We start from the raw sequence: 16,609 nt of genomic DNA on the forward strand, positions 1-16,609 counted from the left end.
ATGAACTCACCATGCAAATGTGTAGACTAAAAATTTTTTTTTATCTACATATTGTTTCCCTTAGAAATAGTATTTAGGGAAAAAAACACAATTATTTAACATATCATGTTGCATTTTAAAGAAATATAAAAGTGTGACTAAGATTTACATTATTGATAATGAATTATACTACTTAGATCATTTTTAGCTTTAACAACCTTTGAAATCCTATTAAATTCTTTAATAAATTTGGAGCAATGACATTTGGCTTGTTAACAAACTAGTCACAAATGTCAGTGACTATAAATAAAATAAAAGTGTAACATATGCAGTAAATACTTTTGAAGTTACTATGAGAACATGAAGTAGAAATTATGAGCTAGCAGCCAATAGGAGAAAACACAAGCTTTTTTCTACATGCAGTCATGATTTGTAAACAACAATTAATAACTATAGAAAATGAGAGCAAAACACAGAGCTCAACCAGGTGTTATTTTATGCAAGTGATTTACTCTGCTATTTGATCAATGATACAAACAAAATCACCCATATCCTCAGGAAGCCATGAATGTTTCAAGGCAGCTGTGATAGCACCTGGATACTTGTCCTACGCAAAGACTATCTCCATCAAGGAAGAATCAAGATTTATTCCTCTTGGCTTGAACCAGAAACAAGGCCAATAAATCTGTTGTTGCATTGCATTATTTCTTTAATGAGAGAACAAAGGCAGTTTTACAGTCCTGTTTATGGTGAATTGTCAGGAATACACTTGCATCTTCTTGAATCTGTGTGACAGGATCATCCAACATCCCCCCAAGTGGGCAGCAGCATGAGTGCTTTCTTCTGCCTTTCTATACTCTCTATAAAAGCACGCACACACACACACACACACATACATGATCACACTCATGCACACTCATATGTATACACACACACATTCACATACTCTCACGCACTCATACACACATGTGCGCGCACACAACTCATACAGATTTACATGTACACACACACATGCACACTGTTCAGTTCAGTTCAGTCGCTCAGTCGTGTCCGACTCTTTGCAACCCCATGAATTGCAGCACGCCAGGCCTCCCTGTCCATCACCAACTCCCGGAGTTCACTCAAACTCACGTCTATCGAGTCGGTGATGCCATCCAGTCATCTCATCCTCTGTGGTCCCCTTCTCCTCCTGCCCCCAATCCCTCCCAGCATCAGAGTCTTTTCCAATGAGTCAACTCTTCACATGTGGTGGCCAAAGCACTGGAGTTTCAGCTTTAGCATCATTCCTTCCAAAGAAATCCCAGGGCTGATCTCCTTCAGAGTGGACTGGTTGGATCTCCTTGCAGTCCAAGGGACTTTCAAGAGTCTTCTCCAACACCACAGTTCAAAAGCATCAATTCTTCAGCGCTCAGCTTTCTTCACAGTCCAACTCTCACATCCATACATGACCACAGGAAATACTATAGCCTTGACTAGACGGATGTATGTTGGCAAAGTAGTGTCTCTGCTTTTGAATATGCTATCTAGGTTGGTCATAATTTTTCTTCCAAGGAGTAAGCATCTTTTAATTTCATGGCTGAGTCACCATCTGCAGTGATTTTGGAGCCCCAATAAATAAAGTCTGACACTGTTTCCACTTGTTCCCCATCCATTTCCCATGAAAGGATGGGACCAGATGCCATGATCTTCGTTTTCTGAATGTTGAGCTTTAAGCCAACTTTGGTAAGGAAGAAATTTTCTTCTCCCTTCTAGGTTCTTCTGGCTGATCTAAAAATAAAATTGACCTGAGACAGACTGACAAGAAAAACCAAATAAAAGTTTGATAAAATGTCTTAATGAGAGAGGGGTTTCTCTGGTGGTTCAGTAATAAAGAATCTGCCTGTAATGCAGGAGACCCAGGTTCAATCCCTGGGTCAGGAAGATCCCATGGACTAGGAAATACTCCAGTATTCTTGCCTGGAGAATCCCATGGACAGAGGAAAAACCCAGGAAATCTGAGTAAGTCCTCCCAAAAATGATTGAAACCTTCACCTTAAACACCATTGTCAGCTAAATATTCATACAAAAGAGTATGCTGGAGTAGTGATTTGGGATTCCAAAAGGAAAAAAGGCAATTCTCAGGAAAGCATTTATTTGTTGTGCCATACAGAGACAGTGGGGCACAAAGAGGTTCTTGACAAGCCTGATAAGTTTGTCCCACCACGTCTAGTCCACCTTCTTTTCAGGTATCTCTGGTGATATCTGTATTCAAGGAACAGAACCTTTACATAAATTCTTTAGACAGCTAAGAGGGACATGAAAAGAAAGGCTTCCTGAGTCTTCTGTTTCTTAAAAATAATCAGCCTCTTCCACTAAGCATGAAGTCCTCCAGATCTATGCATGTTGCTGGCTCAGTAATGATTCACTGTTCATATATGGATAAAGAAGATGTGAGATTATATATATGTCTCACATCTTCTTTATCCATTCGTCTGGTGATGGACATTGGGTGATTTCCATAATTTGGGTTGTTTTCTTTATTGTAAATAATGCTGCTATAAAGGTTGTGTTTGTGTATTTTCAACTTAGTGTTTTCCTGTTTTTTTTTGTTTTTTTGTTTTTTTTTTCATATATATACCCATGAGTGGAATTGCTGGATCATATGGTAGGCTTCCCAGGTGGTACTAGTGGTAAAGAACCTGCCTGCTAGTGCAGGAGATATAAGAGACATGGGTTCGATCCCTGGGTCAGGAAGATCCCCTGGAGGAGGGCATGGCAACCCATTCCTTGCCTGGAGAATCCCATGGAAGGAGGAGCCTGTTGGACTACAGTGCATAGGATCGTAGAGTTGGGCACAATAGATGCAACTTAGCATACACACATGTACTCATGACAGTTTTGTCTTCAATTTTTTGAGAAACCTCCACACTGTTTTTCATAGTGGCCACACTAATTTACATTCCCCCAACAGTGTAGAGGAATTTGCTTTTCTACACATCCTCGCCATTATTTATTTGTATTTTCTTGGATGTTAGTCATTCTGACATGTATGAGGTGGTGTCTCACTGTGGTTTTGATTTACATTTCTCTAATAATTAGTGATGTTGAGCATCTTTTCATGTGCCTTTTACCTATCTATACATCTTCTTTCTAGAGAAAGGAATGGCTGGCTACCCACTCCAGTTCTTGCCTGGAGAATTCCATGGACAAAGGAGCCTGACAGACTATAATCTGTGGGGTCATAGAGAGTCAGATATGTCTTCTCTGGAAAAACATCTATCAGGTTTTCTGTGTTCGGTCATTCAGTCTTGTCTAACTGCAACCCCATGGACTATATAGCCCACCAGGCTCCTCTCTCCATGGGATTTTCCCTGGCAAGAATACTGGAGTGTGTTGCCATTTCCTCCTCCAGGGATCAAAACTGCATCTCCTGCGTTGCAGGCAGCTTCTTTAATGATGAGCCATTGGGGAAACCTATTCAGGTCTATGTGTGTGTGTTAAGTAGCTTCAGTTGTGTCCAACTCTTTGCAACTGTATGGACTGTAGGCTCCTCTGTCCATGGGATCCTCCAGGCAAGAATACTGAGTGGGTTGCCATGCCCTCATCCAAGGGATCTTCCTGACCCAGGGATGGCATTTCTTATATCTCCTGCTTTGGCAGGTGGGTTCTTTGCCTCTAGCCCCACCTGGGAAGCCCTCTTCAGGTCTACTACCTATTCTTTAATCAGATATTTTTTTATATATATATTGAAATATAGGAGCTGTTTATGTGTCTTGGATATTAAGTCCTTATCAGTGGTATTATTTGCAAATATTTTCTCCCACTCAGTGGGTTGTCTTTTCCTTTTGTCAATGATTTCCTTTGCTTTTGAAAGCTGTTAAGTTCAATTAGATCCCATTTGTTTATTTTTCCTTTTATTTCTTTTGCCTTAGAAGACAGACCAAAACAATATTGCTGCAATCTATGTCAAAAAGTGTTCTTCTTATGTTCTTTTCTGGGATTGTTATTGTTTTGGGTCTTACATTTAGGTCTTTAATCCATTATAAGTTTATTTCTGTATATAGTGTGAGGAAATAGTCTAATCTCATTCTTTTACTTGTAGCTGTCCAACTTTCCCAGCACCACTTACTGAAGAGACTCTCTTTATTTCGTTGTATATTCTTGCCTCCTTTGTCATAGATTAATTGACCACAGGCACATGGATTTATTTCTGAGCTCTCTAGTGAGATAATCAGACAGAGTAAAATAAATATTCTTTGTTATCACTTACATGTGGAATCTTAAAAAAAAAGAAAAAAGATAATACAAATGAATGAATGTGTATAACTGTAGATCAAATAAAAAAAGAAAGCACAGCCTAAAAGCTAAGCATTATGTTTTGTCTGGCAGACACTCTTAGGACTTTGAGCCCAGGAAAAAGCATCTCAAATAACACTGAGACTGCTCAGAAGAGGATTGGGGAAAGCCAGGATATATGGGAGTTTTTGCAACTAAATCAGGTAGTCAGACCATTAAAAGACTACTGTTAATGAAAGAAAACCAGGTTTCTAAAGGAATTTAGCAGTTTTCTATGTATGGACAGATGCAAGAGTCTGGACTCACTAAAACCATTCCTTTGATATGCACCTCAGCTATCTGGGGCCAGTATCCTGAGTTTTCTCAGGTGCATATTTGGGATGGCTGCAGCAGCTGACTGCTAGATGGGCTTGGCAGTGGGCAGCCCGCAGCCCATTTGTCTCCATCCTGAGTTCCCTCAGGGCTCAGGGCTCACATTCTGGGCAGCTTTAATGTAATGACTTGATGGCTGCAGCATCCTTTGTTTACTGATATGGCAGAAAACATTTTGGTCATGATAAAAAAATAGAAACTGACTTACAGAAAACAAACTAGTGGTTACCAGTGGGGAGAGGGAAGTGGGATGAAGGACAACATAAGCATATGGGATTAAGAGATTAAAACTACCATGTATACAATAGGCAGCAAGGGTATATTGTATAGTGGAGGAAAATATAGCCATTATTTCATAATAACATTAAATGAAGTACAATCTATAAAAATATTGAAACTTATATATTAGTCTTTTTAGGTCTTCTGCCCATTCTTTAATCAGGTTCCTTGGTTTTAAATCAACTATACTTCTATTAAAAAATTAATAACCAACCTAAATTAATTCTTAAGCCAAAGAAATACATTTAGGTTTTCAAATTTTGCTTCTGTACAGCAAATATATGCTTATACAAAATTATGAATATAACTTTCACTCCCCAAAAATAATAGAGAATAAAAAATCAAAAACAGCTTTTTTAACATTGCACAGCTAGATTATATAGACTTATAGAATTTAACATTATAACCTATAAAAATCTATGGGATCCAGCAGACTTTTACTGGTCAAAAGATGTTAAACTGTGGTGAGGAAAATTGAGAGCTCAGTTCAGAAGTTAGAACAGGTATTGGAATGATGAAAATGGGGTTAGAATTAGTGAAAAGGCAATTGATACTGCGAGTACTCAAAATCAGTAGTCAAATAACTCAGAATATTTGGGCCTTTGTTTTATTCCTCAATCCATATACATTTTTCAGTTGAGATGGTGAAATAATGGGCTTCCCAGGTGATTCAGTGGGTAAAGAATCCGCCTGAAATGCAGGAGACACAGAAGACATGGATTTGATCCCTGAGTTGGGAAGATTCCCTGGCAGAGATGGCATGGTAGCCTAGAGGAAATGGCAACCCACTCCAGTATTCTTGCCTGGAGAATCCCATGATCAGAGGAGACTGGCAGGCTCTAGTCCATGGGGTTGCAAGGAGTTGGAAATGACTGAATGACTGAGCACATTAGTATTCTTATATGTTATTATTATTTTCTTGCATTAATTCTACTCTTATAGAATGATGGTTATATACATGGTGTATGTAAATTAATTAGATAGTGTTTGCATGGAACCATAATGGATCTATAAAACAAAACCTCAGAGGCCAGGGCAATTGTCCGATAAGCCTTGAAATGAGATTTAAACAAGTTCCGGATAAAGGACATATTTACATGCAAAGTTTCTAATGTCTTTGTGTGGCACTGTACCAGGTCCTGCGGGAGCTTTAAATCTTGAATGTGGCACAGTGACATGGTCCCTAAGGTACAGTCTTAGTCTGGAGTCTACTTCCTATCTCTTATGTACCTGTTGTTTCCAGTTGTTTCCAGTCTGATCCGCATTTCCCAACTTGAAAATGAAAATAGTTGTACTTACAAAGTTTCAATGTATTTTAAAGGTGATTTAATGTATGTGAAAAGCATGGGAAGTTGAAAAGTGAACTACAATATATTATTGTTTATTCTATAAAGAGGGCTTGCAAGAGCTTAGGATAGAGGCAGACAATTGCTAGTGTCATGTGGAATAGACAATAAATGTTTTAGGAATTCAGACATCAAAATCAATTTTGTTTGCAGTAATCAAAGAAGTCTTAAACAAGTCTTGGTTCTGTCTTAAGGGAAAAAAAGGTAATCACTGTTATTTTATCTTATGAATAGAAGTCCTTATATGTGAATCTCTCTTCTAAAATTCCCAAGTATATCCATGGGTTGTTTCACAGCCAAAATGTGACTGAAATTTTCTGGTTTGTTTATGCACCTTAGGGGTCCAACAGCATAGAAAAGGATCTTTTCTTTTTCCTTCTTGAAATATCTAATAAGCAAATCCATAATACTTTTGAGACTAATTTTCACAAAACTTCTTCGTTTAAAATACTTTTGAAGCCAGTGGCTTTTAGCTAGCTTTGTCTGCAATTTTGTATCATCACATAAACTCAAGGATGACAGAAATATATAGCAAGACTAAAATTTAATAACTCTTCCATAAGCTACATGTGTTACTTCATAGTCATACCTTATAAATATATTCATATTTAGCTTCAACTTTTTGAATTTATTAAAATTTTGAATTATATTTTTGAAAAAGTCTTCAGAATATCACATAAGCTAAGACTGAGATTATTTAGGCTCTCTGAGATAATATTCCTTTTAAATCAGATTTTTAAATTATGGGTAATATAATAACTTGTCAATGTAATTTCAAAATCAGAAACTATTGGACAATTATTAGGTTTATTTCTATTTTGCTCTTGTTAACTTTTAGTTTTCTAAGTGAGTATGGTAAACAACTATTAGTAATTTAACACTGTTATAGTTGATATATAATGTATGTTTGTGGGTATGTATGGAGAAGGCAATGGCACCCCACTCCAGTACTCTTGCCTGGAAAATCCCATGGAAGGAGGAGCCTGGTAGGCTGCAGTCCATGGGGTTGCTAAGAGTTGGACATGACTGAGCGACTTCACTTTCACTTTTCACTTTCATGCATTGGAGAAGGAAATGGCAACCCACTCCAGTGTTCTCGCCTGGAGAATCCCAGGGACAGGGGAGCATGGTGGGCTGCCGTCTATGGGGTCGCGCAGAGTCAGACACGACTGAAGCAACTTAGCAGCAGCAGCAGTGGGTATGTATGTGTTTTTAGAGAACCCACAGTTTAGTTTTATCCAGGTCAAAGAACAGAGAAAGAAAACAACAGGTGCAATGAGGACAGTATCCTCCAAGTACAGTTGATTCACTGCTACATTTGTCTATTTGTCTAATAGTAACAATTATAAACAGAGTAGCACAAGTAGTATTTGGAAAAGCCCTTTCAGTATTAGTGTCAGGCATAACATTTCACTTGTCTTCTCACCACTGGTTCTCTTTGCCTTCCTGGGCTGCTGCTTCTTCAGTAAAGTCATTTTTGCTATTGAATGTCTTGAGAATCTCCTCGTGAGTTTTCCTCTTGATCATGCTGGCCACACTCTTACATGTATAATATCAAGCAAATCTATGATGTTTAAATAGTCTACAGTCATAGTAAGTTTAAAAAAATTTTCCTTGGGAAACTTTCAGGTATTATGTGTCCCAGACAAGGATAACATCCCTTTGATTTTCTTTGTTCTCATCATCCTCAGGAGGAGGGTCATCCCTGTGGGTGTTTATACCACTGAATGACATTTTTAAATTTTTTGAAAAGAATATTGCTGAATTATGATTTGGAGAGGAACTGGCTGTCATCTCATTCATGATCAATTCCAAATCTTCCAAAATAGTCTTGATAGCTACATGACTTATCAATAGTTACACAATAGTTTCCTGGGTTGTAGAGATCCCCTGGAGGAGGAAATGGTAATCTATGCCAGTATTCTTGTCTGGGAAATTCTATGGACAGAGGAGCCTGGCAGATGACAGTCCATGGGGTCAGGAAGAGTCAGAAATAACTTAGCGACTAAACAGCAACAGCAACATATAATAGTTACACAGTTTAGTTACATAGTTTGTGGGCATTTACTATTTTAGAAATATTTTGAATCACACCATGTATATTGTTTTGCATAGTGCTTTTGTGACTTTTTGACTTCCCTGGTGGCTCAGATGGTAAAGCGTCTGCCTACAATGCGGGAGACCTGGGTTCAATCCCTGGGTTGGGAAGATCTCCTGGAGAAGGAAATGGCAACCCACTCCAGTATTCTTGCCTGGAAAATCTCATGGATGGCGGAATCTGGTAGGCTACAATCCATGGGGTCACAAAGAGTTGGACATGACTGAGCAACTTTACTTTCACTTTTCACTTTTGTGACTTTAAATATTACACTTATTTCCCGATGCCTGTATGTCTACATCATTTTTAAACAGCTTGATTGAAATCTATTGTATGGATGTCTTTTAAGACTCTGAACTTTTTTTCAGTTCAGTTCAGTTCAGTCTCTCAGTTGTGCCTGCCTCTTCATGACCCAATGAACCGCAGCACGCCAGGCCTCCCATCCATCACCACCTCCCACAGTCCACCCAAACCCATGTCCATTGAGTCTGTGATGCCATCCAACCATCTCATCCTCTGTCATCCCCTTCTCCTCCTGCCCTCAATCTTTCCCAGCATCAAGGTCTTATCCAATGAGTAAGCTCTTTGCATCAGGGGGCCAAAGTATTGGAGTTTCAGCTTCAACATCAGCCCTTCAAATGAATACTCAGGACTGATCTCCTTTAGGATGGACTGGTTGGATCTCCTTGCAGTCCAAGGGACTCTCAAGAGTCTTCTTCAACACCACAGTTCAAAAGCATCAATTCTTCTGCACTCAGCCCTCTTTACAGTCCATTTCTCACATCCATACATGACCACTGGGAAAACCATAGCCTTGACTAGATAGACCTTTGTTGGCAAAGTAATGTCTCTGCTTTTTAATATACTGTCTAGGTTGGTCATACCTTTACTTCCAAGGAGTAAGCACCTTTTAATTCCATCTGCAGTGATTTTGGAGCCCAGAAAAACAAAAAGTCAGCCACTGTTTCCACTGTTTCCCCATCTATTTGCCATGAAGTGATGGGACTGGATGCCATGATCTTAGTTTTCTGAATGTTGAGCTTTAAGCCAACATTTTCACTTTTCTCTTTCACTTTCATCAAGAAGGTCTTTAGTTCTTCTCCACTTTCTGGCATAAGGGTGGTGTCATCTGCATATCTGAGGTTATTGATATTTCTCCCGGCGATCTTGATTCCAGCTTGTATTTCCACCAGCCCAGCATTTTTCATGATGCACTCTGCATATAAGTTGAATAAGCAGGGTGACAATATACAGCCTTGATGTTCTCCTTTTCCTATTTGGAACTAGTATGTTGTTCCATGTCCAGTTCTAACTGTTGCTTCCTGACCTGTATACAGGTTTCTCAAGAAGCAGGTCAGGTGGTCTGGTATACCCATCTCTTTCAGAATTTCCCACAGTTTATTGTGGTCCACACAGTCAAAGGCTTTGGCATAGTCAGTAAACCAGACATAGATGTTTTCCTGGAATTCTCTTGCTTTTTCCTTGATCCAGCAGATGTTGGCAATTTGATCTCTGGTTCCTCTGCCTTTTCTAAAACCAGCTTGAACATCTGGAAGTTCACGGTTCACGTAATGTTGAAGCCTGGCTTGGAAAATTTTGAGCATTACTTTATTAGCGTGTGAGATGAGTGCAATTGTGCGGTAGGTTGAGCTTTCTTTGGCATTGCCTCTCTTTGGAATTGGAATGAAAACTGACCTTTTCCAGTCCTGTCGCCACTGCTGAGTTTTCCAAATGTGCTGGCATATTGAGTGCAGCACTTTCACAGCATCATCTTCCAGGATTTGAATTAGCTCCACTGGAATTCCATCACCTCCACTAGCTTTGTTCGTAGTGATGCTTCCCAAGGCCCACTTGACTTCACATTCCAGGATGTCTGGCTCTAGGTCAGTGACAACACCATCATGATTATCTTGGTCATGAAGATCTTTTTTGTACAGTTCTTCTGTGTAGTCTTCCCACTTCTTAATATCTTCTGCTTCTCTTAGGTCCATACCATTTCTGTCCTTTACTGAGCCCATCTTTGCATGAAATGTGCCCTTGGTATCTCTAATTTTCTTGAAGAGATCTCTAGTCTTTCCCATTCTATTATTTTTCTGTATTTCTTTGCATTGATCACTGAAGAAGGCCTTCTTATCTCTCCTTGCTGTTCTTTGGAACTCTGCATTCAAATGCATATATCTTTCCTTTTCTTCTTTGCTTTTTGCCTCCCTTCTTTTCACAGCTATTTGTAAGGTCTTCTCAGACAGGCATTGTAGTAATAGAATGTGAAAGTAAAACTTTATTCATTATATTATTTTAAAATTATATTTTTGCAAGCTTTTTCACTTAGCTGCTTTCCACAATATATGTTAAAATGATTTTAGTCATTTAATATAGATGATTTTCCTGGTCATTTTAATAGAATTTTTCTTGTTTATGATAATATTTAAGTTGGTTGGCTTTTTCCTATCCTGGAACATGATGCAGAATTTTTGATATATTGACTGAGGCCCAGAAGTTACCAATCATATTCAAATATAACTAGGATATTATATTTTAAATCTATTTATTTTACAGTTTAATTTTTTACAGTTTAAATGATAACTACTTTTGCCTAGAAACATTACTGAAAACCAATTCTTAATTTTAATATAGTGAAATATTATGAATTGGGAAAATATGTGAAGTTAAGATGAGAAGGGCTTCCCTTATAGTTAAGTCAGTAAAGAGTCTGCCTGCAATGCAGGAGACCCAAGTTTGACCCCTGGGTTGGGAAGATCCTCTGGAGAAGGAAATGACAAGCCACTCCAGTATTCTTTCCTAGAGAATTCCATGGACAGTTTCCTGGAGGGATACAGCCCATGGGTTCACAGGAGTTAGACACTTCTTAGCAACTAAACCACCAAGATGAGATGTGACAAATTATTGATTTTTCTCTAGGGCCAGGTGAACTTTCTGAGATTTGGGTGGCTAGTATATGTTAACTTCCTAAAAAAATAATGGTACAACATATATATTTTTACTGATAGTTGACAAGTAATGATAAGGTCAACAGAATCTCAGACTGGTCTAATTTGAGGATATTTTTTACTTTATATTTCAAAGAAACTGCATTATAGAGCATCTGTTATATAAACAGTTTCCCACATGCTTCTGAAATGATATAGTAGTTAGTAGAGGTATATGGTGTTAATTACTGAAAACAGCAGCCTCACAATATACTGAACAGTGAGCAGAGTAAATTAGCCAGTCATAAAGCTAATAAAATAGAAATTAAAAAGGCCAGGTTATGCTGAAAATAAATTTAAAGATGATGATTTTATTCTGTATATTTAAGAGCTGATAGTGCCGTGTCATTTTGACCCATCATTAATAGTGATGTTTCATTGTGTGCTCCACAGGTAGTGAAAGTTTTTTGGGCCAATATATCCACATATTTTCCACTAACATATTGTTAAGCCACCTACCAGCTTCATATTGGCATGGCAGGAAGAATTTGAAAGACTGTGCAAGCTTTGTGTTGAACGATGTTAATTTTTCCCTTGGGAAAAACTCTTGAAATTCAAGGCTATATACTTTTTTAAAAATAGACAAATAAATTCTGAGGAAAAACTAGAAAAAAAAAATTTGTCCTATATCACCTGTAACTTAAGGTGGTAACAATCAGAAAGAGGAAGATCCCATCCTTTTCTAGTAAGTAACATAGAAAAAGAGAACCCTGACATTGTATATTAAATAAGGAAAATCTATAGGATCAGAGTATCCAAAATATTTTTCAAAGGATCAGATCAAATAGTTTTTGAAAGTAATATATCAGATGAGTTAGGTATTAAATAGATGACTTTTTTATTAATCTATTTTTTTATTGAAGGACAATTGCTTTACAGAATTTTCTTATTTTCTGTCAAACCTCAACATGAATCAGCCATAGGTACAGATATAACCCCTCCCTTTTGAAAGTCTCTCCCATCTCCCGCCCCATCCCACCCCTCTAGATTGATCCAGAGGCCCTATTTGAGTTTCCTGAGGCATACAGCAAATTCCCATTGACGATCTATTTTACATACAGTAATGTAAGTTTCCATGTTACTCTTTCCATGTGTCTCACCCCCTTCTCCCCTCTCCCCATGTCCATAAGTCTATTCTCTATGTCTGTTTCTCCATTGCTGCCCTGTGAAAAAATTTTTTGGTAACATTTTTCTAGATTCTGTATATATGCATTAGAATACAACATTTATCTTTCTCTTTCTGACTTACTTCACTCTGTATAATAGGTTCTAGGTTCATCTACCTCATTAGAACACATAAAAAGGTGTTCCTTTTTATGGCTGAGTAATATTCCATTATGTACATGTACCACAACTTCTTTATCCATTTATCTGTATCCATTTATCGATGGACATCTGGGTTGCTCCCGTGTTCTAGTTACTGTAAATAGTGTGTATGGTACTTGCACAAAAACATAAATATAGACCAATGGAACAAGATATAAAGTCCAGAAATAAACCCATACACCTCTGGGTACCTTATTTTTGACAAAGGAGGCAAGAATATACAATGGGGCAAAGACAGCCTCTTCAATAAATGGTGCTGGGAAAACTGGACAGCTACATGTAAAAGAATAAAATTAGAACACTTCCTAACACCATACACAAAGACAAACTCAAAATGGATTAAAGACCTAAATGTAAGACTAGAAACTATAAAACTCTTAGACGAAAACATAGGCAGAACACTTGATGACATAAATCAAAGCAAGATCCTCTATGACCCACCTCCTAGAGTAACAGAAATAAAAACAAAAGTAAACAAGTGGAACCTGAATAAGCGTAAAAGCTTTTCACAGCAAAAGAAACTGTAAGCTAAGTGAAGACAACCCTCAGAAGGGGAGAAAATAGTTGCAAATGAAACAACTGACAAAGGATTAATTTTCAAAATATAAATAGATGACTTTTTAATCACTGTTTTAGAAACATATTTTTTAAAAAACTTACCTACTTTCTCTACTGACTCAAATATATTAAGGTCTGCACAGATTAATCAGTTGAACTGTTTGTTTCCTATTGTTGTACTGCAACAAATCATCACAAACTTATTGTCTCAAAAACAACCTGTATTTATCATAATACAGTTCTATATGTCAGAAATCCAACATAAGTCTTATAGGGCTGTAGTGAAGGTTTCAGGAGGACTGGTTCTTTCTGTAGGCTCCAAGAAGGATACACTCCTTTCTTCCAACTTCTGCATTCCTTGGCTCATAGCCTTCTCTTGTGGAGGTATCTTCTCCTATCTCTTTTTCATGAGTGTACCTGTGATTATATTAGGCCTACCTGGATAATCCAGAGTAATCTCATCTAAGAATCCTTAATTTAATCAAAAACTGCAAAGTCTCTTTACCAGATATGAACATTCCCAGGTTCTGGGGATTACAATGTAGAAATATTTGGATGCCATAATTTAGCACATCACAGGTCATATGGTTGAACATACCACAGTTTTATTCTCAGGTGTAGAAAAGAGACAGAGGCTATAAAGAAAATAAAGCACAAGTTCTGCTGTATGTAAGCATCATCTGTATATTTCAAGCTCATAATCAGGTTTTGACTACACAGGGAAGTAGATAAAAATATATATCACCACTGATTATAGGAAAAATCACAAGAAAAGAAAAGCACATGTAACAGATACCATTAGATAGATTATGCTATCTAAAGCACAGTATATTTAATAGACATTTTCAAAACAAGATAAAGATCAGAAATATTTTGAAGCATGTTATCAGGTTTCAAAAATGTCAATTCACATGCTAAATATCACACTTACAAACTTTCACAAGTAAGAATAGTGTACTGGGTGTGTTCTTCTTCTCTACATACACAAAAGAAACACTATTACATACTTGTGCTCTGCAGTTATACACACTGGCTCATTAGCAAAGAAGAGAGGAAAATCATATAGTCTTAAAAGTCTGTTCTGAGTTCTACTTTCTAATCTATATTATTTATTATATTATTGTTCTGAATTCACATTTCATCCTGTTGTTGATAGATGTGCCTAGAAAGAGGCACAGGGAAGCACAGAAAGGAGGGCATAAAGCAAAGACAAAATGAAAAGCACTAAAAAAGGAAATTAAGAAAGTAAAGAAGAATGGAAAGTAGAGAAAGAATGAATAAAAAAAGAAAGAGGTTGATAGATAAGCAAAGGGAAAGAGTTCTATTTGTACTAAAAGTCAGCACTAGCATTAGGACTGAGGTTGAACTTATAGGAGGCAAACAATGACTCCAGATGTTTTATCAATTAAAGATTTTTAAAAGAGACACTGATGTATAGAACAGTCTTATGGACTCTGTGGGAGAGGGAGAGGGTGGGAAGATTTGGGAGAATGGCATTGAAACATGGAAAATATCATGTATGAAATGAGTTGCCAGTCCAGGTTCGATGCATGATACTGGATGCTCGGGGCTGGTGCACTGGGACGACCCAGAGGGATGGAATGGGGAGGGAGGAGGGAGCAGGGTTCAGGATGGGGAACACATGTATACCTGTGGCGGATTCATTTTGATATTTGGCAAAACTAATACAGTTATGTAAAGTTTAAAAATAAAATAAAATTAAAAAAAAAAAGACAATGGATAGCTTTGTGAAGTACTGTACTCTTTATATAGTACTTTGTGAGGCACTGCACTCTTTATATAGTACTTTGTGAAGTACTATGCTCTTTACATACTCTTTGTGAAATACTACACTGCTAAAGTAAGAAGCGGTTACTCAGCTATCAGAAATACATTGAAGTATTTTCTGCATTGGTGATAAAAGGTATTAAACTGCTTATAAGATCTGTTCGTATATTGGGATTACATTATATAACATTCACTATTAAGATTTTCACTGTCACAAACACATGTGCATAGGAGTGTTCCCTGCTCCACTCTGTCTTTTTCATCTAAACACACATACACACACACTCATGCTGGTATGCATATCACAATAAATAAACCTTCATTTACCCAGTATGCTCAATAGATGACTGAGAATTAGCAACATTTGTTTGATCTTTAGGAAAACACCTCATGACCCATGGTGTAAATCTTGATTACATGCTAAAAATAAGACATATTTCTGATAATCCACAATATAATTTGATTGAGGGCAGGAGGAGAAGGGAGTAAAAGAGGATGAGGTGGTTGGATGGCATCACAGACTTAACAAACATGAGTTTGTGAAAACTCAAGGAGATAAATAAGGATGTGGAAGCCTGATGTGCTGCAATCCATGGGGTCACAAAGAGTTGGACATGACTGAGTGACTAAACTACAGTGTAAAATTGAACAGTAGTAAATTTGAACAGTAAAATTGAACAGTAGTGTTTGATATTTTAAAATTTAAAGAAATAATCAACTCGAAGACAACAAGGATACTTGTAACATTGCCTCATTTCTACCACTTTTGAGCAGGTATTTACAATACCGAATAGAATTAATTTTAAGAGAAAGTATAGCAAAAATGTTAAATTTTCCACTTCTTTTTTGACATTCTGCATTAATACCAAAATTGGCCTTCTCATTATATCATTAAACAATTGCTCACTTCTCTGAGCCTCAATGTTATCATCTTATGGAGGCAATGTCTTCCCCATAGATTTATGACAATATAATAAGATAACATGCATAATATAAACATTTAATAAAAATTGATTAGCTCAATTAAGAGCAAAATACTTAACTAGAATAATTCACTGTTTCTTTAGGTATCTCCATATAAGCATAAGAAAGCAAAACTTTTCTAAGTGTGAGTAAGATCTCTTTTGTTAGAACTAACTCCCTTCATACTTTTATTTTCATTTTTTGTTACATAGCTTTTGGTAAACTACTTGAGATTCAAAAAATGTAGTAATCAAAAGGGTTTGTATGAAAAGCGTTTTCAAGAATGTGGTAATCTATTCACCAGTCATTTATGTTGAAGGTCAAAGCTAAGATTTTTGAAGACTTAAGAAAGGATGTATATCAAAAACACGATTCTGCTGAAGGCTATACTGAATAGGTAATTGTCACTCAGGAAACATTGGTTAGCATCTGATCTGACAGACTCCAGAAGATATTATTTCCTTGACTATTTCTTTCCTTCTCTAACTTTTTAGAATCAGAAGTAAAGATCAATAGTTGTCCTTTTGTGTCCTAAAATCACTTTTTCTCATGTGGAGGAATAAATGTATTTTCTGCTTTGTATTAGTTGGTACTGCAGAGTTTTCACAATATGCCAATTCAGATACTATGTAAACTTG

General features: G+C 37.1%; 1 protein-coding gene across 1 annotated transcript in view; it reads left to right on the forward strand.

Moving 5' to 3' along the window:
* EPHA6 (EPH receptor A6) overlaps positions 1-16,609 on the forward strand; it is a 1,024,550-nt gene that overhangs the window by 616,649 nt on the left and 391,292 nt on the right. The window lies entirely within an intron of this gene.

Source organism: Bubalus kerabau, chromosome 2 (genome assembly GCF_029407905.1).
Source record: "Bubalus kerabau isolate K-KA32 ecotype Philippines breed swamp buffalo chromosome 2, PCC_UOA_SB_1v2, whole genome shotgun sequence".
In the NCBI taxonomy this organism is placed as follows: Eukaryota; Metazoa; Chordata; class Mammalia; order Artiodactyla; family Bovidae; genus Bubalus; species Bubalus kerabau.